This window comes from Scyliorhinus torazame, chromosome 1 (genome assembly GCF_047496885.1).
Source record: "Scyliorhinus torazame isolate Kashiwa2021f chromosome 1, sScyTor2.1, whole genome shotgun sequence".
NCBI classification, from domain to species: Eukaryota; Metazoa; Chordata; class Chondrichthyes; order Carcharhiniformes; family Scyliorhinidae; genus Scyliorhinus; species Scyliorhinus torazame.
In genome coordinates, this window is record NC_092707.1 from 63816287 (window position 1) to 63843504 (window position 27218).

At 45.7% G+C, this 27218-nt stretch overlaps 1 protein-coding gene across 1 annotated transcript in view; it reads right to left on the reverse strand.

Annotated features, from left to right (window-relative positions):
* Positions 1-27218, reverse strand: part of LOC140408502 (transmembrane protein 132C-like) — a 1621914-nt gene that overhangs the window by 1282340 nt on the left and 312356 nt on the right. The gene's annotated exons all lie outside the window — the stretch shown is intronic.

Sequence of the window (27218 nt, forward strand, 5' to 3'; positions counted from 1 at the left end):
AGTTTATGTTTCAGGTGGGGAGTACATGCAGGTATTTTGCTCCATTTTTGATTACTTTTCCAAATTTGAAATTTATCATTAATAATTATTCTTCAAAATCAAAAATAAATTTCAATAAACGGTTTAAAAACAGTTAAAAGTGAATTAAACTGAATACAGATGCAGAATAATATACTATCAAAATCTGAACATTTCTAATGTGCCAAATGCTCTTAAATTTTTAGCCAATTCTATTTTTTCTCCATTAAAAATGACGTAGGATACTCAAATGAAATTACCTTAAACTTGGATTAAAATGGACTGTTAATTGTTACTTGTGGTTCAATTTTACGAAAGGGAAAACAAATATTTTCCACTGAAACAAATGATCCAAGGCTTAAAACAGCATGTTGTACAATGATTATTCCTTCAGTGAGAGTGGCACTTAATAGTTGCAGGTTTTCAGCTGCTGTCCAAACATGTGCATTTTTAGCAGGGATAGGGCAATACTAATTGATTTTTCCCTTCTTAACCCCAGGGTACCACAACCAATTGCAATGCCATTATCACCACCCTGGCTGTGATAAATCAACTCAATAAAAATCAGGATGCCCAACCACACACCAGCAGATTTACCAATGCTGAGCTGAAATCTACCCAAATAAAAAGAAGTGCTTCCTCTTTGGCACTGAAATAACTGGTGCCATGAGCCTAGCAGGAGGTGGCTGACAGCTAGCTTGTAGTCAGCAACACCCAACGGACCTGGATCCAAATGTGCAAGAGAAGAAAAGAAGCTGCCACGGTCAGGTTTCCATAACAGCATTCAATGCCCATGCCAAGTAGCTGCCCATGTATGTATACCCCAATGTGCTTATTCATAAACCTGCAACTGTTCTCCAGCTACCCCAGCCAAAGTTTTCATGCATTCCACAGCTCTTTGAATGCTTGCCATTGCAAAGCAATCCCACAGCACAGCTCAAGTACAATCTGCAATTTACATCTGAAACTGCCATTCACATTTCAAATATTTCTAACACTATCCACCGACTTCCCGCTTGTTCATTCAGTGAAGTACAGAATGGGCTGCACATCAGTTGAGCGTCTTGTCAATGAATGAACTCTTTAAACTTACAGAAACTCAAGACTGATTCTCCAATTGCAGGACAAGATGGAATATGCAAAGCGAGAACAAATCCAAACTAAAGAAGCGCCCAGAGATTAAAGCCCACGGTTCATTTAAGGGGTACATTGGCAACATTAGCTACAAACATTGGCTACAAACCAATCAATGGAGCAGAGGGAGGCCTAGCTGAAAGGGTTCCTCTGAGTTTAGGTCTGCTCTCGTCTTGTCCTGCATATTCTATCTAAAGAAAAGACTAAAGAGATTAAATTATGAAGTCAGGTTAAAGATTACGTTTATATTCCCTTGAGTATTGAAGATTAAGGGGTGGTGTAATTGAGGTGTTTAAGCTAATTAAAAGAGTTAACAGGGTAAATAGAAACTATTTCTTCTGATGGGCATCAAGAACAAGGGGCGGGATTCTCTGATCCTGAGGCTAAGTGTTGACGCTGGCGTAAAACGCCGTCGTGTTTTACGACGGAGTCAATTGGCCCCCAGGAGCAGCGATCCTGAGCCCTTCAGGAGGCTACCACGGCACTGGAGCGACTCACACAGCTTCAGCTGCCGAGGCCAGCGTCAAATGGGCGGTGCGGGTCTGCGTATGCGCACTGTGGCCAGCGCGAACTCGCGCATGCGCACTGCGACCGGCACAAACTCACACATGCGCGTTAGCTTTCTTCTCCGCGCCAGCCCCAACACAACATGGCGGAGAGCTACAGGGGCCGGCGCGGAGTAAAAGTGGCCCCCACCAGGAGAGGCCGGCCAGCCGATCGGTAGGCCCCGATCGCGGGCCAGGCCACGGTGGAGGCCCCCCCTGGGGCCGGATCCCCCTTCCCCCCCCACCAGGCAGGATGGACGCCGAGGTCCCGCCGGGTAAGACAACATGTGAACGGTGCCGGCGGGACTCGACTGGCGCCAATGGCGGCGATTCTCCGGTCACCGGAGAATCGGTGGACTGGCGTTGGGGCGGCGTCACGTGAATCGCACCCAGCCCGGCGATTCTCCGACCCGGCCCAGGGGTCAGAGAATCCCGCCCAAGATCTAGGCTGTTGAGAGGTGATGTCAGGAAGCACTTCCTCACATTAATGCTATTGGAAATCTGGGACTACCCACTCCAGAAGAGCTGAAGAAGCGACATCAATAGCAGATTTCAAAACTGAGATTGATCGTTTTTTCTGTTCGGCAAAGGTATTATGGGTTGATGGTGTTAAGTTGTAGGTCAGCCCTCCTAAATGTTGTTGCCTAAGGATAGCACATCTGCTGGTTCCCCTTTATCCACAGCACATATTATTCAAAGAACTCCAATAAATTGGTTAAACATGATTTAGGTCAGAGACGCCATCTCATTACCTTGAATTTATCTAAGTGCCCAGCTATAACATCTTTAATAAAAGCTTCCAACATTTTCCCTATGACAGATGTTAAGCTAACTGGCCTGCAGTTCCCTGCTTTTCTGCCTTCCTCCCTTTTCGGAGAAAGGAGCTACATTTGTTATGATCTAATCTAAAAGAGCCTTCCCTGAATCTAGGGAATTTTGGAAAATTTAAACCAATGCATTAACTATCTCACTCGCCAACTCTTTTAAGACCCGAGGATGAAGTCCATCAGGACGGGGGACTTGTCAACTCGCAACTCCACCAACTTGACAACATAGAACATAGAACATTACAGCGCAGTACAGGCCCTTCGGCCCTCGATGTTGCACCGACCTGTGAAACTACTCTAAAGCCCATTTACACTATTCCCTTATCGTTCATATGTCTATCCAATGACCATTTGAATACCCTTAGTGTTGGCGAGTCCACTACTGTTGCAGGCAGGGCATTCCACACCCTTACTACTCTCTGAGTAAAGAACCTACCTCTGATATCTGTCTTACATCTATCTCCCCTCAATTTAAAGCTGCCTCGTACCTATTACTGGTGGTGGTAGGTCTGACTCCAGGTTGTCCCCACCATCACCAGATTAAAATCGCGTTGGCGGCCACTGCAGGGTATGAGGTGGGATTTGGATGTTGGGAAATCTCCTGATTCCCGACTTCCGACTCCAGCCTCAAAGATGTAAATCTGGAATAGTGAATTCTATGTCATATCAGGTGCATAAAGCAAAATAACAAATAGTGCAAGAAAGATTGAAAGAGAGAGAGAGAGATGAAAGAAACAGAAAGAAAAAGTGGATAAAATGCTTTTCAATATTTCAAAATAAAAATCTCCCTCAATAATTAAAATCGGAAGGAATGATACTTCATACCTTCAGTGCCACAGAGGAAGTTTGGCAGGAATTTTGACTTTCACACTGTTGAAAGGGTGCTTAGACTGAAATGGACAGGTCTTAAATTTTTGTGGCAAATTTGGTCCATTTGAGGTAAGAAGACACATTTCGGACTATTCAACATATTTGAACAGGAAACCAGACAGTGAGATGCAATTCCCAAGAAGCTTAGGAAGAACATCCTCAGGGAAAACGTCTACATTTCCACATTTAACTGCACATTTGTGGTCGCTTTAAGTTTGGGCATAAGTGATGATATATATCACTGTTATTTTTACAGTAAAATCTGGCCCAGTGAAGGACTTTGACGATCCTCATGCTGCAGGATATTCAGCAGTGTGGATCACTTCACATTTGAACAGTGTGGTACAGGATAGACGGCATGGAGATACAAAATGTCTTCATTCTTTCATGGGATATTGGATATAACACTGCCCTTCCATAACTGTCCTTGAACTGAATGGCTTACTCGGCCATTTCAGAGAACAGTTAAGAGTCAGCCACAATGCTGTGGGTCTGGAGTCACGTGTAGGCCGGACTAGGCAAGGATGACAGATTTCCATCTCTAAAGGACAGTAGTAAACCTTTTTTAAATGACAATCGACAATGGTTTCATAGTCACCGTTACTGAGACTAGTTTTCAATTCCAGATTCATGAATAAAATGTAAATGCCGCCAGCTGCCGAGGTGGGATTTGAACCCATGTCACTGAGCATGGACCTCTGGATTACTAATCACCTTTACACCGCCTGCTGCTAAATGTGTTCCACTAAATAGTCTGTACCATAATATAAGAATGAGTGTTTTTGCAATGTCACAAATTAATTCCCACTTGTGTAGAGATGCATCTGCCAGCCTGTCCATGCAAGCTACCCTTTTGGTAGAACGAGACAAACACACCATCCCGCACTTTCCATTGTGCACAAGAGAACTCCCGCTGGTGAAGTAACATCCAAGATTTGGTCTGTTAAAATAATTTGTCACTTTGAAGACAGTGGAGATACTAGCAAATCATTGGAAGGCTTGACACCTGAATTTAATCTTAATAACTCAGACTTCTCTTGGTATCTTATTGTCTTTTGTCATTATCTTTTAATCCATAAGGCGAGCAATGGATTTCCAGATATCTCTGAAAGTAATCTCCACTTTTTGTAATTTTTAAATCAAAATAAGCTCTGGTAATCCTCAAATGCTAAGTGTGGCATGGTGAAATCAGAAGGAAAAGGTTTGCGCAATAAAAAGAGGAGGTGCTTTTAGGAAAGTACATATGGGCAGCAAGGTAGCATAGTGGTTAGCACTATGGCTTCACAGTGCCACAGGGTCCCAGTTCGATTCCCGCTTGGGTCACTGTCTGTGCGGAGTCTGCACATTCTCCCTCTATTTGTGTGGGTTTCCTCCGCGAGCTCCGGTTTCCTCCCACACGTCCCAAAAGATGTGCTATTAGGTAATGTGGACGTTCTGCGTTCTCCCTCTGTGACCCGAACAGGCGCCGGAATTTGGCCACTTGGGGCTTTTCACAGTAACTTCATTGCAGTGTTAATGTAAGCCTACTTGCGACAATAAAGATTATTATTATTATAAAAGTTGCATCCTTCATAACATCAAAGAAATTCAAGCAGAAATAACTTGGAGAGGTAAGTTAGTTGTGCCCAGATGGCTAGAGGTGAATCTATAACCCTTTCTCAGATGCTAGAGATAATTAGCCTAGTTTTGGATTCAGCAATGAGTGTACAAGTAAATTTGATAAAGTGCCAGTCCGGTACAGAATCTCACTGAGTTCTCCACCGCTGCTGCTACCAGTACCAGTGTAGCACAACACGTATTTGTCACAGGCACAGTCTAGACATTTAAGACTGAGGTGAGGAGGAATTTCTTCACTCAGAGGATGGTGAAGCTTTTTAATTCTCTACCCCAGTAGGCTGTGGAAGCGCAATCATTGTACATGCTCAGGACAGAAATCAATAGACGTCATGTCGCCAGGGTTTACAACAGGTCTTGACAACTGGGGACAGATGAACAGAACCCACTGGGGGTGCACAGGTAAGTACCTTCCCCAAGGGAGGGAGGGTCATGCCCAGGCATTGTCCTAGCACTGACCCCTGGCACTGCCAGGGGGCTTCTGTTGGGGAGGTTTGGGGTGGGAGATTCCCTCTTGGGAGGGGTCCCATTTTCAGTGGGAAGGGGGGATCCCATGGGGCGAGATCCCATATCCGAAAGTTGAGGTGGGGGGGTTGCTGTGAGGTGTATTTGCTTTTATATTTATTCTTTTTAGCTTGGGGTGCTCTTTAAAACAACATTCTAATCTGTTAGGAGCTGAAGTTGGTAGCCGACCCTTCCATTTCTTTTCTCCAAGTGTTTAAAAATACGGCGGGCAAATCCAGCCAACAGCTGCCCTCCAATATTCCCGCCCAAGACAAAATGTTGTTTTCTAAATTTTGTCTGTAACTCTGTTTCTCTGTCCACAGATACTACCAGACCTGCTCAGTTTTCCTGCATTTTCATTTTAGTATATTTCACAGTTATAATTAACCCCTTATACTACATCTCCCACGTAAGGCTTTCACCTCTATACTGCGAAGATCAAACAAACCGCAACTTCAAACTCTAGAGTGTTACAATCCTGAATCTTGTTTTCTTCTCCTAGTCCTCTTCTCCATTCCTTTTATAGGGACAACAGCTTTGGTGGAGATTGCAGTTCTGAGTCCTATGGGTGGTCTCTCAGACTCTGCTGTGCAGAAGGGAAATTGGTAGATGACTCGGGCTCACCAGTCAGATTATCATCTGGAGAGGTGGATAAAGACAGCACCTCTGGCTGGTTCAATTGGGTAGATGAATGTTTCCATGGGCTAGAAGGTTGCTTTTGTGTGTGTGGTGGTATGTATTAGGGGTAATACAGTACACCATGAATGCCGAGGAGCTATTGGAGGACAGATGCTGGGTCCCGATTGGATCTGCCGCCTACTGGGCTCCACCCAGATAGGCGGGGTATAAGAACCCGGTTTACTCCCCGCAGCTGCATTCTATGACTGAGCTGCTGGGGAACAAGTCTGAACAAGTCTGCTCAATAAAGCCTCGATTGAAGTTCTCTCCATCTCGCCTCGTGTGTGATCGATGATGCTACAATGTGGCAGCAAGTGCACGTTTGTTCCCTGTCACCGTACCCAGCTGTTTGGACGGGGTAGAGTCGCGGATATGGGGCGGGATTCTCCGTTAAAGGATGCCGAAATCGGGACATGTGATTGGGCGGAGAATAGCTTCCGACGCCAAAATCATGGCAGGTGCCGATTTGACGCCAAATTGTGATTTTCTATCACCTCGAAAACGGCAACATTGTGTTTCACCCCATACATACAGTAGACACCGTTTGCATATCATTAGCGGGCCAAACCCACTATTCTCTGGAGCTTCCGCGATACTCTGCCTCCAATGGGCCAAGTTCCCGATGGTGTAGTTAACTTGTACTTTTGTTTGTTTTAAAATCTTTTTATTGCCATTTTCAAAATTATATACATTGTCGTTTGTTTTCATTTATTGTACAGTCACAAAGGTTTCTTCTTAGGTTTCTCTGTTTACAGTCTGTCGCCGTCTGGCTCAGCATACAATCCTCCCTCCCCACTACCCGTCCAGTTCCCCTCTCCCTGACCCTCCCCCCTTCGTTCCCCCCTTTTTCACTGCTGCTCCCCATTTTTTCTTGCTGGATTTTGCTACCTCACCTTGCTCCCCCCCACTCCCCAGTCCTCCCTCGCTTTCCTCTTGCTATCTTGTCCGGGCTATTTCCCCCTGGCTACTAGCTATTTATTGATTTATGTGTTGGCCACAAACAGGTCTCGAAACAGTCGGGTGAATGACTCCCATGTTTTGTGGAAGCCCTCTTCCGACCCACGGATGGTGAATTTGATTTTCTCCATTTGGAGAAATTTTGAGAGGTCGGACAGCCAGTCTGCAGCTTTAGGCGGCGCTGCTGATCGCCAACCAAGCAGAACTCTATAGTGATCGATCAGGGAGGCAAAAGCAAGGGTGTCCGTCCTCCTCCCCATGAAGAGATCTGGCTGGTCTGATAGCCCGAAGACCACCACTTTCGGGCATGGCTCCACCTTCATCCCCACCACTTTGGACGTTGCCTCGAAGAAGGCTGTCCAGTACCCAGCAAGTCTGGGGCAAGACCAGAACATCTGGGCGTGGTTGGCCGGGCTTCCTTGGCATCGTTCACATCTATCCTCCACCTCCGGGAAGAACCTGCTCATTCTTTTGGTCAAGTGGGCTCTATGTACCACTTTTAGCTGCGTTAGGTTGAGCCTCGCGCATGTGGAGGTAGAGTTGACCCTGTGCAGTGCTTCGCTCCAGAATCCCCACCCTATTTCGAACCCCAAGTCTTCCTCCCATTTCTTCCTTGTCGTGTCAAGATCGGCCCTCTCTAGCAGTCGTTCGTTCATGTCACTACAGTTCCCTCTGCCTAGGATATCTGCATCCAATAGCTCTTCTAATAGTGTCTGTCGTGGTTGTCGCGGGTATGTCTTTATATTTTATAATCTTTATTGTCTCCTTCCATAGGAAGTTTTTAAACTTCAGGTATCTGAGTTTGTTGCCTTTAGCTAGTTGGAATATCTGCGTCAATGTTGTGATCCTATCGTCAGTGTATAGATCCCTGACAGTCACCTTTTGTAGGTGGTGTCGGTGACTGAAAATGAAAAAAAATGAAAATCGCTTATTGTCACAAGTAGGCTTCAAATGAAGTTACTGTGAAAAGCCCCTAGTCGCCACATTCTGGCGCCTGTTCGGGGAGGCTGTTACGGGAATTGAACTGTGCTGCTAGCCTGCCTTGGTCTGCTTTCAAAGCCAGAGATTTAGCCCCGTGCTACTGCGGGTGTGAACCTGTGGTTATTGCAGTTTGGGGCTTTGTCGGACATTTCGGTCAGTCCGAATTGCTGCAGTAGTTGGTTCCACATCTGGAGAGTGGCTATTACCACTGGGCTGCTGGAGTGTTTCTTGGGCGGGGATGGGAGTGCCGCCGTGGCGAGGGCCCGGAGAGAGGTCCCCTTGCAGGAGGCCTACTCCGCATGCACCCACTCGGCCTCTGGCTCCTTTATCCTTCCCATCACTCTTTCCGCCGTCGCCGCCCAGTGGTAGAATTGTAGGTTTGGGAGAGCTAGCCCTCCCCTGGATTTTGTTTTCTGTAGGACCTTCTTTGTGATCCTAGTATTCTTTCCACCCCCATACAAATGCCATGATTAATTTGTCCAGTGAGTTGAAAAAGGCCTTGGTATAGATCAGGATGGATCTTAGTAGGAAGCGGTATCTCGGCAGTACGTTCATTTTGATCGTCTGTACTTCCCCTCCCAGGGAGATTGGGAGTGTGTTCCATCTCTGCAGGTCCTTTTTGACTTACTCTGTCAGACTGGTCAGGTTCCATTTGTGGATCCCCGTCCAGTCATGAGCGATTTGGATCCCCAGGTAGCGGAATTTGTGTTGGGCTTGTTTAAACGGCAGTCCCACCCCTGCTGCACACCCCCGCCCCCCCCCCCCCCCCCCCACCACCCCTCTTGCGGGTTCACCGGGAAAATCTCACTTGTGCCTTTAAAAATAGTGAAATCGGCGTGGTGGCTGCTGAGGGAGAGAGAGGGTGTACGGAGGATGTCCAACATCGCCATTGTTTGCTGCTGGCCAGGAGGCTTCTGCCAGGGCTGGTGGGAGTAGTGGAGGGTTGGCCAGGAGGTGGGCTGTGGGGTCGGAGTGGATGAGTACAGAGCATCATTGCCGCAGCCGGCAAGGCAGCCATGTGGCTGAGCACCCCTCTAAAAGCCCACTTTAAATGGTGCCACGGGTCATATCAGTACCATCCTCTGGCCCCAGATGAACCATCAGTACAACCAGTGCCATCTTTTTGACTGGGATGGTGTGTGTTGGAGGAGATTTATTTATATTCGGCTGCAGCTTGTCAGACTCTTGAGTGTCAATCACAGACCCGGCGGGTACCGCGCCATTTTCCATTGGAATCGAGTGTGTTCCACGCGGCACCGGTGCTAGCCCCTTAACTGTAGCAGAATCGGATCAGGTGTGGCGCCAATTTTTCTGTTGTGAAAGTCCACGGATTCTCCATTGGCGTCGCCACTTAGGGCGGGATTCTCCATTGCCCAATGCCAAAATTGTATTCGGCGATCAGGCGTAGAATCTCCGTTTGCGACCGAATTGGGACCAGCACTGTTTTTCAGATGCTCCTCCCCCTCCAAAACGGTCTCATCATGGAATACGGCGCAAGCCATTGGGATAGCCTGAGGACATCACCTGAAGGCCTCCCCCCGATGGGCCATGTTCCTGAGGCGCGGGACACATGTGATCTGAGTTTTCGGCAACTTTGCGTGGTGACTGTGGACTGTGTCCACTGCTGCCACAGTCGGGGGGGGGGGGGGCATTCCGCTGACCGGTGTGGCTTCGGCGGGGGCTGGGGGTCTGATGGGGGATGGTCCGGGGGTGGCGAGAGAGGGTTTAGGGGGGCTCAATCTGGCATTTCATGCGTGGCCAGCGCCATGTTGTACGCATGCGTGGCCACGGACCCGGCAATTCTCCCGCCGTTTATGTCAGGAACGCCGGGGGTTTTACGTGGCACGGCTGCTAGTCCCCCACCAGACAGAGCATCGGTGCGGGGGCGCCGCCGGATTTTTAATCGTAATACTAGGCACTTCCTCCGGACATAGCCTCAAAATCGGAGAATCCAGCCCTTAGTCTGAGAAACGGAGAGGCCCGCCATGGTGTCTGTGCAACCATTCATCTATAGAGAGCTTGGTCTCAGATCAGAACTGGCTCTCCTAGTTAGAAGTCTGGCAGGTTCTGTGCCTTGTGCCGCTTGTCATCTTTCCGTATCTGGCTGGAACAATATTTGTCTTCTTTCTCTCTTACATTGTCCAAATCAAATCAGCTTTTGCACACTGCATGTGTGTGTGGGAGAGTGGGGAATTGAATTCTCAGTTTTCTCCCCTTGTGGAGTTCACATGGTGCTAAACCATTTTGGAGTGAGGTTGAACGATAGCTCAGAAGTGCGGGTTGGATGTTATTCGTCTTCTTCAGCAATGCTTTCACTGTACACAATCCTCTTTCCGCTTCACTGTTGGTTTGATGATATCTTGATGAACTAGTCGTATGGACAAATCTTTATGATGCTGTGAACTCTTTGAAGTATTCGTGACAAATTGTGGTCCATTATCTGAGATTACACGGTCTGCAATTCCATATCTCGCAAATATCTCCTCCAATTGCGTAATTACTGTTTCAGAAGTGTGACTCTGCAGTTGCCTGACTTCTGTCTATCTGGAGAGCAGCACAGTGGTTAGCACTGCTGCCTCACAGTGCTAGGGTCCGACCTTGGGTGACCGTGTGGAGTTTGCATGTTCTCCCCGTATCAGCGTGGGTTTCCTCCAGGTGCTCCGCTTTCCTCCCACAGTCCCAAGATGTGCATGTTATGCGGATTGGCCATGTTAAATTGTCCCTTAGTGTCGAAAGGTGTGCAGGTTAGGCTACTGAGTTGTGGGGATGGGGCGGGAGATTGGGCTTGAGTGGGATGGCCTTCAGAGGGTTAATGCGGACTCAATAGGCCAATTGACCTCCTTTTGCACTTTAGGATTTCGATGGATTCTACTATGCTCAAGAACATCTTACCTCTGTGTTCATAGAGGTCCATCCAAAGATGTTCCCATGGTCTTGATGATAGGGTCGATAACATCAACAGTTCTCTCGTCTTCTGATGATGAGCAACCCACAAGTAATCCAGCTTGATATCATCTTTAATAGAGTTGTTCAGAACAGAATGCCTTGCTCTGGCTCAACATTTTATGATGCCCAAATTATCTTGGTGTAATCGCGACAATGTATTGAGTCTCAAAACTCTCGGAATGACCACTCTCTTATCATGCATGAGTAAATCATCAACTACATTGATGTGTCTTTTTTGTCTGAGAGTGGGATTGTGTGGCATGTATTCTGGCCAGCCACTGACGCAGGACTCCTCTGACCTGAGCACATTCTTCGTCAGATTTCTGTGCACCTCTAATTTTATGTTGGTTGAATTGTGGTTGTTTGTGATGACGCTTTAACAAGAGTTACATACCTTGTTCAGGCCTTGCCACTGGGATATGGGACAAAACATCTGCCGTGGTTTGCTGCTTTCCCTTAACTACTCCATCTTTTTTGTTAAATTTAGAGCACTCAATTATTTTTTTTCCAATTAAAGGGCAATTTAGCGTGGCCGATCCACCTATCCTGCACATCTTTGTGGGGTTGTTGTGCTTCCTCCCAGCACCAGGTCCTGTCATAACAGCTGACTCAATGGCTCTAGGTTGGGCAAGAGCTTTCCAACTTGGATAACCATACCCATGAATCTTTGGAGCTCAGTTATGATGGGAAGAGTTGGAAACTCCGCGACTGCTCTTGTCTTCTGTGGGTTTACTCTGGAACTGGATGCATCCACAATATGATCAAGGAACTTGACAGCCAGCTGCGAGAATTCACAATTGTCACTGAATGAAGTCTTGCTTCCTGTAGGCATTGTAGCACAGCTCGCACTGTAGTTTAATGTTCTGTCTGAGTGGATCCATGGATCAGGACATCAGCCGTGTGATACATGACTCCATTCAGTCCGAGGGAACTTCACATTATCCTCTGGAAGATTTCTTGACCTGATGTGATGCCAAAGGCTGCCCTGTTGAAGCAAAGCCTCCTAAAATGTGTAATGAACGTTGTGAGCAACGTAGACTCTTCATCAAGTGTAGTTGCCAAAAAAACACTATTTGTATCTATCTTCATAAAGATTAAACTGTTTCCCAATTTACCTAAAAGCTCTCATCCAAGATGTCAGAGCATTAATTTGTGTTCAACTGCTTTGTTCAATTGGGTAAGATCTATGTAAATTCTGATTGATCTGTTGAGATTTAGCATTGGAACCATCACCGAGCACCAGCTTGTTGTTTCTGTTATAGGTGAAATGACTGCTTGCTTCAGCATAGAGTCAATTTCCTTCTTCAACTTTAGCAAGAGTGGATAGGAACTTATCGGGGTGTACACTGACACATTGGCTTTGATTCAAAATGTACAGTGATGTGATACTCTGTCTTCCGCTTTCCGAGTCCAGTAAACAGCTGTGAAAATTCAGCTCTGAAGTTTCTGGGCTGATCGTTACAGCTTTCTCGTTCCTCTACTCTGCACATCAGATACAAGTTGGTACAGACATCCTGGTCAAGAGTGTGCCACTATTGGCCACATTGGATTTGTTACTGTGTAATGAACCAGGACAGGTGCTAGATTTGGAGGTAGATGAGCACTTTGGTGATAGTGACCACAATTCGATTAAGTTTACTTTAGTGATGGAAAAGGATAGGTATATACCTCAGCGCAAGAGTTATATCTGGGGGAAAGGCAATTATGATGCGATGAGGCAAGACTTAGGATGCATCGGATGGAGAGGACAACTGCAGGGGATGGGCACAATGGAAATGTGGAGCTTGTTCAAGGAACAGCTACTGCATGTCCTTGATAAGTATGTACCTGTCAGGCAGGGAGGAAGTGGTCGAGCAAGGGAACCATGGTTTACTAAAGCAGTCGAAACACTTGTCAAGAGGAAGAAGGAGGCTTATGTAAAGATGAGACATGAAGGTTCAGTTAGGGCATTCAAGAGTTACAAGTTAGCTAGGAAGGACCGAAAGAGAGAGCTAAGAAGAGCCAGGAGGGGACATGAGAAGTCTTTGGCAGGTAGGATCAAGGATAACCCTAAAGCTTTCTAGAGATATGTCAGGAATAAACGAATGACTAGGGTAAGCGTAAGGCCAGTCAAGGACAGTAGTGGGAAGTTGTGCTTGGAGTCCGAGGAGATAGGAGAGGTGCTAAATGAATATTTTATGTCAGTATTCACACAGGAAAAAGACAATGTTGTTGAGGAGAATACTGAGATTCAGGCTACTAGACTAGAAGGGCTTGAGGTTCATAAGGAGGAGGTGTTAGCAATTCTGGAAAGTGTGAAAATAGATACGTCCCCTGGGCCGGATGGGATTTATCCTCGGATTCTCTGGGCAGCTAGGGAGGAGATTGCTGAGCCTTTGGCCTTGATCTTTAAGTCCTCTTTGTCTACAGGAATAGCGCCAGAGATTGGAGGATAGCAAATGTTGTCCCCTTGTTCAAGAAGTGGAGTAGAGACAACCCCGGTAACTATAGACCAGTGAGCCTTACTTTTGTTGTGGGCAAAATCTTGGAAAGGTTGATAAGAGATAGGATGTATAATCATCTGGAAAGGAATAATTTGATTAGAGATAGTCAACACGGTTTTGTGAAGGGTAGATCGTGCCTCACAAACCTTATTGAGTACTTTGAGAAGGTGACCAAACAGGTGGATGAGGGTAAAGCAGTTGATGTGGTGTATATGGATTTCAGTAAAGCGTTTGATAGGTTCCCCACGGTAGGCTACTGCAGAAAATACGGAGGCATGGGATTCAGGGTGATTTAGCAGTTTGGATCAGAAATTGGCTAGCTGGAAGAAGACAAAGGGCGGTGGTTGATGGGAAATGTTCAGACTGGAGTCCAGTTACTAGTGGTGTACCACAAGGGTCTGTTTTGGGGCCACTGCTGTTTGTCATTTTTATAAATGACCTTGAGGAGGGCATAGAAGGATGGGTGAGTAAATCTGCAGATGACACTAAAGTGGGTGGAGTTGTGGACAGTGCGGAAGGATGTTACAAGTTACAGAGGGGCATAGATAAGCTGCAGCGCTGGGCTGAGAGGTGGCAAATGGAGTTTAATGCAGAAAAGTGTGAGGTGATTCATTTTGGAAGGAATAACAGGAAGATAGAGTACTGGGCTAATGGTAAGATTCCTTGGCAGTGTGGATGAGCAGAGAGATCTCGGTGTCCATGTACATAGACCCTTGAAAGTTGCCACCCAGGTTGAGAGGGTTGTTAAGAAGGCATACGGTGTGTTAGCTTTTATTGGTAGAGGGATTGAGTTTCGGAGCCATGAGGTCATGTTGCAGCTGTACAAAACTCTGGTGCGGCTGCATTTGGAGTATTGCGTGCAATCTGGTCGCCGCATTATAGGAAGGATGTGGAAGCATTGGAAAGGGTGCAGAGGAGATTTACCAGAATGTTGCCTGGTATGGAGAGAAGATCTTATGAGGAAAGGCTGAGGGACTTGAGGCTGTTTTCATGAAAGAGAAGAAGGTTAAGAGGTGACTTAATTGAGGCATTCAAGATGATCAGAGAATTGGATAGGGTGGACAGTGAGAGCCTTTTTCCTCGGATGGTGATGTCTAGCACGAGGGGACATAGCTTTAAATTGAGGGGAGGAAGATATAGGACAGATGTCAGAGGTAGGTTCTTTCCTCAGAGAGTAGTAAGGGCGTGGAATGCCCTGCCTGCAACAGTAGTGGACTCGCCAACACTAAGGGCATTCAAATGGTCATTGATAGACATATGGACGATAAGGGAATAGTGTAGATGGGCTTTAGAATGGTTTCACAGGTCGGCGCAACATCGAGGGCCGAAGGGCCTGTACTACGCTGTAATGTTCTAATGTTCCAATGACCTTGAGTTCTATCCGTCCTCACCCATACAGTATTTTGCATGATGGCTGAAGAGAATTCCCATATCTACATCTAAGTTAAAGTGTACCTTGTTTCCCTCTACAAGGTGATCGGCACTCCAGTAGCTCCCATTTGGTTTCTGAATCTCCCTCAGGAAAGTTTCATGGATATCATTTACTCTATGCATCATGCCCCCTGTTGAAGGGTTGCCTTTGTTGATATTTTGTGCAGGCTTCTTACTAAAAAGCCTAGAAAGGGCCCATCTTTATGCATAAGTGGCATTCGGAATCTTTAGCAGGGCAGTTTTTTCACTTGTGTTTTCCCTACCTCTCCGATTATGTTTACTGGGGCTGTTGATGGGACGATCTTCCTGCTTAAAAAAAGTGTTCCCATTAAGGGGCAATTTAGCATGGCCAATCCACCTACCCTGCACATCTTTGAGTCGTGGGGGTGAGAGCCACACAGACACAGGGAGAATGTGCAAACTCCACATAGACAGTGACCTGGGACCGGGATCGAGCCTGGGTCCTCGCCACCATGAGGCAGCAGTGCTAACCACTGCAACTCCGTGCTGCCCAATGGACGCTCTTCCTGACTCCCTGCTTTTTTATGACAGCTTCTCCGTTTTCAAATTCAACATACGCTAATCAGGGATCAGTTTTCTTTCCTGACCTCAGCTTTTATGTTCAGTTGGATTTCCTTTGCTCACGTTAAATCATTTTGCAGCTGCAAGTGGTTCGGATAAGTTCATTTCTCAAGCTGTAATATTCGATAGTCCTCTGCGAATCTATACAGGTCATTTATGAACGCCTCAAGATATTCCCCTTCTCATTCGGTACATTTGTTAAATTTATCCTGTTCAACTACAGCATTTTTACTCAGATTGAAGTATTAATCAACTGCTTTGATTACTTCATCAGATGTGCCTGTTCCTCATCAATATCCTGCCTGACGAGAATATTGTCTGCATAGCCGACCACCACACATAACAATGGACTGACCTGCTTACTGCTCAGCTTTACAGCGAGGTGTGCCGCAGTTCGATATGGAACACAGTGTGGATCTGGCTCAATGGGAGTTCACTGGCATTTCTGCCCCCACTGCCTCATCTTCACGGACATTGAAAATTCAGCCGTTTCTTTTCAAAAAATGGCTCATTTTTCTATGCAATTTGATGAAATTGCTGAGAAACAGCTGTTTTCCTTTCGGGCTTCATACAGTACATACAGCAAGTAATAGCAATGTACAGCAATTACTATGGGTTGATTTTATTCTCTTTGAATGATTTTAAAAAATGTCTTGCTAAATAATTACTTTGATATGATGGGATCGATCAGTTGTCTTCTAGTGAGTTCTTTTCTCTTAACTTGGAATAATTAAGAAGGTGTTGGGGTGGTGTGGGGCCAGGATGTTAATTGGGTGCGGATGGGGTCGGACAAAGGGTCTAGCTTGGAGGCGCTGGTGACGGCAATTTGACTCCCACTTTTGGAGGGGTGGAAAGGTAAGGGGCTAGAGAGGATAAGGGATTTGTTTCTGGAGGGGCAGTTTTTCAGCTTGGCTTCTCCTGAAGGAGAAAGCAGGACTTGAGAAAGGCGGATACAGTCAGGTACTTACAGGTACAGGACCTTGTTCGGCGGACATTTCCGACATTCCCAGTAGCGCCATCATCCACTTTATTGAAGAGGATGCTCTCCTGTGTGGGATCAGAAGAGGGCAGCACATCTGGGATAGATGGATGGATCTTGGGGGAAGAGCAGGTTTCAGTGGAAGAGGTGAAGGCCAGTGGGAGGAAGTGCTGGGACGCATCTTTGAGGAGGAGGTGTGGAGTGTGTCCCTCCACAGGGTGAATGCTATGTCATCTTGTGCGAGGTCGGGCTTGCATCTTACCAAGGTCAGGATGAGTCGATCTTTTAAGGGGGTTGAGGATAGGTGCGAGCGGTGTTCGAGAGGGCCGGCGAACCAAACGCACATGTTCTGGTCCTGTCCCAAATTGGTGTTTTCTGGGGGCCTTTTTTTCAGCAGCATTTCCTGAATATTGATTTGGAGCCCTGTCCATTAGTACCAATATTTGGGGTGTCGGGTCAACCGGAGTTAAGGACTGGTGCGGGGTTAGATGCCCTGGCATTCGCCTTGTCGATTGCTCGGCGGTGGATTCTGCGGAGTTGGAGGCAGGCGACGCCACCTAGTACTTCAACGCGGCTAGGTAACTTGATGGAGTTTCTGTACCTCGAGAAGGTCAAGCTTGCTGCGAGGGGGTCGATTGATGGGATCAACCATACATGGCGTCCGTTCATCTTGCACTTTACAAGAATTGCTTACGGATAGCTGTTAGTGGACCGGGGGGGAGGGGGGGGGAGGGGTGCTGTGATCTATTTGGGTCGGATTTGCATTAAGGAGGGGATTTGTTACAGTTGTTGGCTTTTTTTTTTCTCCTGGTGTTGATACATGTGTTAGTTTTGTTTTGCTTTGTAAGTTTTTGAATATAAAATGCTAAAAGTTCAATAAAAATATTTTTTTTAAACTTGGAATAATTCTGGAGGCAGAAGACGGGAAATTATAGGCTGGTTAGCCTAACGTCGGTCATTGGTAAGATTTTAGAGTCCATTATTAAAGATGAGATTGCGGAGTACTTGGAAGTGCATGATAAAATAGGACTGAGTCAGCACGGCTTCGTCAAGGGGAGGTCACGTCTGACAAATCTGTTAGAGTTCTTTGAGGCAGTAACAAGGAAGTTAGACAAAGAAGAACCAGTGGACATGATTTATTTAGATTTCCAAAAGGCTTTTGACAAGGTGCCACATAGGAGACTGTTAAATAGGTTAAGAGCCCATGGTGTTCAATGTAAGATCCTGGCATGGATAGAGGATTCGCTGACTGGCAGAAGGCAGAGTGGGGATAAAGCGGTGTTTTTCAGGATGGCAGCCGGTGACTAGTGGTGTACCTCAGAGGTCGGTGCTGGGACCACAACCTTTCACAATATACATTAATGATCTGGAGGAAGGAACTGAAGGCACTGTTGCTAAGTTTGCGGATGATACAAAGATCTGTAGAGGGGCAGATAGTATTGAGGAAGCAGGCAGGCTGAAGAAGGACTTGGACAGGCCAGGAGAGTGGGCAAAGAAGTGGCAGATGGAATACAATGTGGAAAAGTGTGAGGTTATGCACTTTGGAAGGAGAAATGGAGGCATAGACTATTTTCTGAAAGGGAAGATGCTTCGGAGATCAGGAGCACAAAGGGACATGGGAGTCCTTGTTCACGATTCTCTTAAGGTTAACGTGCAGGTTCAGTCGGCAGTCAGGAAGGCAAATGCAATGTTAGCATTCATGTCGAGAGGGCTAGAATACAAGACTGAGGCAGTATAGGATGTACTTCTGAAGCTGTATGAGGCTCTGATCAGACCCCATTTGGGGTATTGTGAGCAGTTTTGGGCCCAGTATCTAAGGAAGGATGTGCTGGCCTTGGAAAGGGTCCAGAGGAGGTTCAGAAGAATGATCCCTGGAATGAAGAGCTTGTTGTATGATGAACGGTTGAGGACTCTGGGTCTGTACTCGTTGGAGTTTAGAAGGATGAGGGGGGATCTTATTGAAACTTACAGGATACTGCGTGGCCTGGGTAGAGTGGATGTGGAGAGGATGTTTCCACTTGTAGGAAAAACTAGAAGCAGAGGACACAATCTCAGACTAAAGGGACGATCCTTTAAATCAGATGAGGAGGAATTTCTTCAGCCAGAGGGTGGTGAATCTGTGGAACTCTTTGCCGCAGAAGGCTGTGGAGGACAAATCATTGAGTGTCTTTAAGACAGAGATAGATATGTTTTTGATCAATAAGGGGATCAGGGGTTATGGGGAGAAGGTAGGAGAATGGGGATGAGAAAATATCAGCCATGATTGAATGGCGGAGCAGACTCGATGGGCCGAGTGGCCTAATTCTGCTCCTATGTCTTATGGTTTAAACCATTCTGTTAAATTCTCTTGCGGAATCCATCAGCCCAGACCTTGGGGAACTTTATTCATTATACTATCCAAAAGATAAACTACAATTTTTTACAATTGGGGCCTAAAATTTTGAAAATATTGGACATTCAACAAGAGTGTGAAGACTTGACAAGCAAATAAATACGAGCAACAGTGCCCACATATTGCCAGAAATCAAAAAATAGTCTGTTTTGTTGCACCATCTGTATTTACTGGTTATTGGGAAACAGCTTTGAACTTCAACAAGCAATGCTAAAACTGATTAATTGCCACATGATACCATACACAACTGACAATAGAATAGATAGTCATTTATAAGATACAGTCACAGAGGTCTACAGCACCAAAAAGGACCTTCGGCCCATTGCGTCGGCGTTGATCAAAAGCAACCAGCTATGTATTCTGATCCCATTTTCCAGCACTTGGCCCATAGTCTTGAATGCTTTGGCATTGCAAGTGCATATCTAAATACTTCTGAAATTATATGAGGGTTTCTGACTCTACCATCCTTTAAGGGAGTGTGTTCCAGACTCCCACCACCCTCTGGATAAAAAAGTTTTTTCTCACACCCCTTCTAAACCTCCTGCCCCTTACCTTAAATCTATGCCCCCTGGTCATTGATCCCTCCACCAAGGGAAAAGTTTCTTTCTGTCCACTCTATTTGTGCCCCTCATAATTTTAGACGTCTCAATCATGTCCCCCCTCAGTCTCCTCTGCTCCAAGGAAAACAACCTCAATCTATCCAATCTCTCTTCATAGCTAAAACTCTCCAGCTCATACAACATCCTGATAAATCTCCTCTGCACCCTTTCCAATGCTATCATATCCCTCCTGTGATGTGGATTCTAGAACTGCACACAATGCTCTTCCTGTGGCCTAACCAACGTTTTATACAGTTCCAGCATAACCTCCCTGCTCTTAAACTCTATGCCTCGGTTAATAAAGTCAAGTAATACAGATGCCTTCTTAACCATTGTATCTACCTGCCCTGCTACCTGAAAGGACCGGTATACATGCACACCAAGGTCCCTCGGATCCTTGGTGCTCCACAGGGTCTTACCATTCATCATGAATAACAGCTCTAAAGAAGTCCTCTGGACTGGAAGCATTAACTCTGTTGCTCTCTCCACAGACGCTGCCTGACCTATTGCGTTTTTCCAGCAGTTTTTAAAATTTCAGATTTCCAGCATTCACAGTATTTTGATTTTATATTAGGTAATCATTTATATCTGTTCATGTCTGTCTGACAGAGAAATATGAAAACTGATGATGGCATTTTATGAAGGAAGATTGTACTTTCTAGTATTACACCACTGATTTCATTGCAAGAGATTTTGCAATGACTTCAACTATAATGTAGCTTTAAAAGGATTATGTTCATAATTGTCTCCAGGGCTACAACTGTAGGAATTAGTCTGAGATCTCCATTTTAACAATATCCTTTGGTGAGACGATTGAGTTATCAAAGTGAACCAGGATACTGGAGGAAATTCTATTCATTTTCATGCCCACTTATCAGGCAGGTGAGGGCTCCTCAGCTTTGCACTGAATGTTCGCCTGGATTAAGTGCATGAATCTGAAGTGAAGGTTGAAACCACAAGCTGCTGACTCATATGCATGGGAGTTCCATCACTGAACAAAGGTGGCACTTTCTGCCAGAGCAGACAGGTTTGTGATTGTCGGTTTAGAAAAGAATCAGTAAAAACACTTGTATTACCTGAGGAGTAAAGTGTTTAAATAGCTGATATGGGAGTCAGGCATCGTCCTGAATCTCAGTGCTTGTGTAATCAACCAAGGTCCATGAAATGTAAAGGTTATTTTAATAAAGCTGACATTAAAACATAGAACTATTGAATGCAAGAGCAGGCTTGAGCAAGTGAATGGCTACACCTGTTGCTATTCCTTATAGTTCTCAACTCTGGCCAGTGGACAAGCCTCAGTCAAAACCTGTTCTGATGAAAAAAAAACACCTCAATTGACTATTGCAGTTGGAGAATCTTTCAGATTTCTGTTTTTGTTTTTGCAATCTAGCTCTTCCTCACGTTGTGAACATTTCCTTGTGCCTTAAAGTTTGGAAAGTCTAATGTTAACAGCACTATTAAAATTCAAGCAGTGAGTTCCAAACCTCCACCACCTTGTTTACAGTAGCCCATTAGCAAATGGCACCAAAGTTTTAAAAAGGACCCATTTTTCATAATGCCAATAGTAGCAATGAAAATGCGGGTCAAGGGAAGATAATTAAGTTTGTTATCGTCTTGTTAAAGTGGCAGAAATGAAGCAAAATAAGTCTTTTATTTATACTGCTTTTCATGACCACTGGACATTATAAATCACTTTATTGTCAATAAATTCATTTCTATAGGTGGCACGGTGGCACAGTGGTTGGCACTGCTGCCTCACGGCGCCGAGGACCCGGGTTCGATCCCGGCCCCGGGTCACTGTCCATGTGGAGTTTGCACATTCTCCCCGTGTCTCCGTGGTTCTCACTACCACAACCCAAAAAGATGTGCAGGGTAGGTGACTTGGTCACACTAAATCGCCCCATAATTGGGAAAAAAAATCAATAAATTAATTTCTAAAGTGTACTCCCAGGTGTAATGTAGAAAACTGAATCGCTAATTTGCTCTCAGCAAACCCTTACAGACAACAATGTGATAATGACCTGAAAATCTGTTTTGTAATATTGAGGCATATACATCGATCAGAACACCAGGGATAGTCCCCCTGCTCTTCTTCGAAATAGTGCCATGGGACTTTGTACATCCATCCAGACAGGCGGATGGGGCCGGGACCTAACGTCTCATTCAAAAGATGGCACCTCTGACAGTACACCGCCTCCCTCAGTACTGCAATGGCGTGTCAGCTTTGCTCAAGCCCTGGAATGGAGTTGGGACACAGAGCTTCATGGTTTAGAGGCAAGTGTGCTATCAAGAGCACGGTAGCACAGTAGTTAGCACAGTTGCTTCACAGCTCCAGGGTCCCAGGTTCGATTCCCGGCTTGGGTCACTGTCTGTGAGCAGTCTGCACGTTCTCCCCATGTCTGCGTGGGTTTCCTCCAGGTGCTCCGGTTTCCTTCCACAGTCCAAAGATGTGCAGGTTAGGTTCATTGGCCATGCTAAATTGCCCTTAGTGTCCAAAAAAGGTTAGGTGGGATTCTGGGGATGGGATGGAGGCGTAGGCTTAAGTGGGGTGCTCTTACCAAGGGCCAGTGCAAACTCGATGGGCCGAATGGCCTCCTTCTGCACTGTACATTCTATGATTCCATGATTCTGACACTACAACAAGAAGGTTTTAGTACGACGCTAGGAAAGGGAGCATCTGAACAAAGAATTCAGGGCCGGCATGTTCCTGTGATGAAGAAGGATAAATACGGCAAATTTCGGGAACCTTGGATAACGAGAGATATTGTAGGCCTCATCAAAATGAAAAAGGAGGCATTTGTCAGGGCTAGAAGGCTGGGAACAGATGAAGCCTGTGTGGAATTTAAGGAAAGTAGGAATAAACTTAAGCAAGGAGTCAGGAGGGCTAAAAGGGGTCACGAAAAGTCATTGGTAAATAGGGTTAAGGAAAATCCCAAGGCTTTTTACACGCACATAAAAAGCAAGAGGGTAGCCAGGGAAAGGGTTGGCCCACTGAAGGACAGGGGAGGGAATTTATGTGTGGAGCCAAAGGAAATGGACGAGGTACTAAATGAATACTTTGCATCAGTATTCACCAAAGAGAAGGAATTGGTGGATGCTGAGTCTGGAGAAGGATGTGTAGATAGACTGGGTCACATTGGGATCCAAAAAGACGAGGGGCAGCACGGTAGCATTGTGGATAGCACAATTTCTTCACAGCTCCAGGGTCCTAAGTTTGATTCCGGCTTGGGTCACTGTCTGTGCGGAGTCAGCACATCCTCCCCGCGTGTGCGTGGGTTTCCTCCGGGTGCTCCGGTTTCCTCCCACAGTCCAAAGATGTGCAGGTTAGGTGGATTGGCCATTGATAAATTGCCCTTAGTGTTAAAAATTGCCCTTAGCGTTGGATGGGGTTACTGGGTTATGGGGAACGGGTGGAGGTGTTGACCTTGGGTAGCATGCTCTTTCCAAGAGCCGGTGCAGTCTCGATGGGCCGAATGGCCTCCTTCTGCACTGTAAATTCTATGTTATGTTATGTATGTCTTGAAAAATATTAAGATAGATAAGTCCCCAGGGCCTGATGGGATCTACCCCAGAATACTGAAGGAGTCAAGAGAGGAAATTGCTGAGGCCTTGACAGAAATCTTTGGATCCTCACTGTCTTCAGGTGATGGTCCGGAGGTCTGGAGAATAGCCAATGTTGTTCCTTTGTTTAAGAAGAATAGCAAGGATAATCCAGGGAACTACAGGCCGTGGAGGCTTACGTCAGTGGTAGGGAAATTACCGGAGAGAATTCTTCGAGACAGGATCTACTCCCATTTGGAAGCAAATGGACGTATTAACGAGAGGCAGCACGGTTCTGTGAAGGGAGGTCGTGTCTCACTAACTTGATACAGTTTTTCGAGGAGGTCACAAAGATGATTGATGCAGGTAAGGCAGTGTATGTTGTCTATATGGACTTCAGTAAGGCCTTTGACAAGGTCCCTCATGGCAGACTGGTAAAAAGGTGAAATCACACGGGATCAGAGGTGATCTGGCAAGGTGGATACAGAACTGGCTAGGTCATAGAAGGCAGAGAGTAGCAATGGAAGGGTGCTTTTCTGATTGGAGGGCTGGGACTAGTGGTGTTCTGCAGGGATCAGTGCTGGGACCTTTGCTGTTTGTAGTATACATAAATGTTTTGGAGGAAAATGTAACTGGTCTGATTAGTAAGTTTGCGGATGTCACAAAGGTTGGTGGAATTGCTGATCACGATGAGGACTGTCAGAGGATACAGCAGGATTTAGATTGTTTGGAGACTTGGGCGGAGAGATGGCAGATGGAGTTTAATCTGGAAAATTTGAGGTAATGCATTTTGGAAGGTCTAATGCAGGTAGGGAATATACAGTGAATGGTAGAACCCTCAAGAGTATTGAAAGTCAGAGAGATCTAGGTGTACAGCTCCACAGGTCACTGAAAGCGGCAACACAGCTGGAGAAGGTAGTCAAGAACGCATAAGGCATGCTTGCCTTCATTGGCCGGGGCATTGAGTATAAAAATTGGCAAATCATGTTGCAGCTGTATAGAACCTTAGTTAGGTCACACTTGGAGTATAGTGTTCAATTCTGGTCACCACACTACCAGAAGGATGTGGAGGCTTTAGAGAGGGTGCAGAAGAGATTTACCAGGATCTTGCCTGATATGGAAGGCATTAGCTATGAGGAGCGGTTGAATAAACTCGGTTTGTTCTCACTGGAACGACGGAGGTTGAAGGGCGACCTGATAGAGGTCTACAAAATTATGAGGGGCATAGACAGGGTGGATAGTCAGAGACTTTTTCCCAGGGTTGAGGGGTTAATTACATGAGGACATAGGTTTAAGGTGCAAGGGGCAAGGTTTAGAGGAGATGTACGAGGCAAGTTTTTTACACAGAGGGTAGTGGGTGCCTGGAACTCGCTGCCGGAGAAGGTGGTGGAAGCAGGGACGATCGTGACGTTTAAGGGGCGTCTTGACAAATACATGAATAGGATGGGAATAGAGGGATACGGACCCCGGAAGTGTAGAAGATTTTAGTTTCGACGGGCAGCATGGTCGGTACAGGCTTGGAGGGCCATAGGGCCTATTCCTGTGTTGTACTTTTCTTTGTTCACATTAGTATGGCACCTACTCCTCAAATTCTTGGCAATCTCGTAACTGAACAACTAAAATAGTGGCAACGCACTATCCTTCCTTTCCATAAAATTAATGAGTAAGTTCAAAATTATAGCCATTGCCCTGAAGTGTGCTGAGCTGTTGGATCTGGTACATGTACTGTCACAGTGTAGGTGATGTTTTGGTTAATCCGTCTATTGTCAGCGATCGTGTTTTTCCTGCAAGAAATAATCAGGTCCAGCAATGACATGTCAAAGGATTAAAAAATTCCCGGTCCTCACACTGACAACCTCAAACTCCACAGATCCGCTTTGCCCAAGTTGTGTCATGTAAAGGCTTTCCTCCTATTACCATGGCAATGTGCTTTAATCAGAATTTCAAAAGAGCACCATCAACTGTGTCAACGTGACATCATTCTCCCTCTCTGAGGTTTTCCCAAAGATTGTACATTTAAATGTAGAGAGTGCAAACCATGCAGATGAAAGAAGGCACAAATAAAATTATTTTGTTTGGACATTTTGCTCATTCCTGTCTTGGAGGAGCTCATTATCAGCTAAGGCAAGAGATGGTAATGATTGCCCCAGGCCCAGTCATGACCATAATGTCCCAAGCAAAATGTTATTACTATTATGATGAATCTCAGCATTTATTCAATGCTGCAGCTGCTTTGTTGGGTTGAACAGCTGTTTGTCACTGTACCTGCACTGATAAGGAGGTTTGACAATTTGCTCTGTCGCATAATTTTTCATAGAATCTACAGTGCAGTAGGAGGCCATTCGGCCCATCGAGTCTGCACCGGCTCTTGGAAAGAGCACCCTACCAAAGCCCACACCACCCTATCCACATAACCCAGTAACCGGAGGAAACCGGAGCACCCGGAGGAAACCCACGCACACACGGGGAGAACGTGCAGACTCCGCACAGACAGTGACCCAGCCGGGAATCGAACCTGGGACCCTGGAGCTGTGAAGCAATTGCGCTAACCGCTATGCTACCGTGCTGCCCATAATTTGATGTACACTTTCGTTTTAGTGAGTGCCTGAACCTTCATTGTAGCTCCAGACAACAACAACTTGTCTAATTAGTTGCCAAATTAATGATCAACTCTGCTATTAAAACCTGGGTCGATTCACATCTTGGCCCTCTCTTTTAAAAGGAAGATAATCCGGGCTTAATTTTCTTTTTGCCAGTTGCCTAGGGCCTACGGTGTAGCCTATGGGGATAGTACAGATCGGAAACAGATTTGAACCTTGAAATGCTTCGAATAAAAACTATTCTGTTTTCAACTCTGGAAATCAGTTCAATCTATTTGAGTTGAATGGATTTCTGGCAGCAGACTTAAAAATAAATGTGCATCAGTCTGTTTAGAAATTGCTGACCAACCTCTCCCGAATATTGCAGTCGGAGAGACTGACAGCCACTTGTCTTATTGCAGACACTTTCTCCATTTGTGTTTTATGTTCTCGGTGGCCTCCAGGTTTCGGCTTTTCAGGAGGGCTGTCCTCATATATTTTCAGGCATTCAGTCGGTGTTGTTCACTGGGACAAAGCAGCTTGCAGCTCAAGCACTACTTGTCACCCATCAGTGAGCTGAAGGCAATTACCTGTCACCCGTGATTTGGAAAGCCCTGGGCTTTTGACGGGCAGGAACAATACAGGTTTTCCCCTCACGCAACATCAGCTCCAGGCAGTGTTCATTTCTAGGATCGTTCTTGTTATCAATCCCAATCTTAAACTCGAATGTCCTTCTAAGAGCTTACAGCCCCAACTGAGCAACAGGTTACATCAAGAGATAAATGTCAAAATATTTGTTTTCCAGGAAAGGCATTTCATTAAGCACTCAGAGTGCTTTCATTCTCAAGCCTTTCAAGTGGCTTTTTGTTATGGTGTGCCAAATTAAATGGAACTAACAGGCAAAGTTACAAATGAGTTGAAGGCACCTGATTGCTATTAACATTAAGATATGAACACAGCCACTTACAGAGGAAACCACTTACTCTAATCTGATTACAACAAATATTACTTCCTTCCAAATGCTTTTCAGTTGATGCTTATTCAATTTTTTTTAAAACATTGGACAGTCCCTTTCCTTAATCGATTTAGGACCTGCGTATTATTCACATTCCGGACACCTCACATGACCATTCTCCTCCCATTTTAGATTGAAGCAGCATCATGCTGCCTGTGAGAAATTTCCATACATGTCAGGAACTGGTTACTTTGATTGTACAAACTTTCCATACATGTCAGGAACTGTCTACTTTGATTGTATAAACTTTCCATACATGTCAGGAACTGGCTACTTCGATTGTACAAACTTTCCATACATGTCAGGAACTGGCTACTTCGATTGTACAAACTTTCCATACATGTCAGGAACTGGCTACTTCGATTGTACAAACTTTCCTTACATGTCAGGAACTGGCCTGGCTACTTCGATTGTACAAACTTTCCTTACATGTCAGGAACTGGCCTGGCTACTTCGATTGTACAAACTTTCCATACATGTCAGGAACTGGTTACTTAGATTGTACAAACTTTCCATACATGTCAGGAACTGGCTACTTCGATTG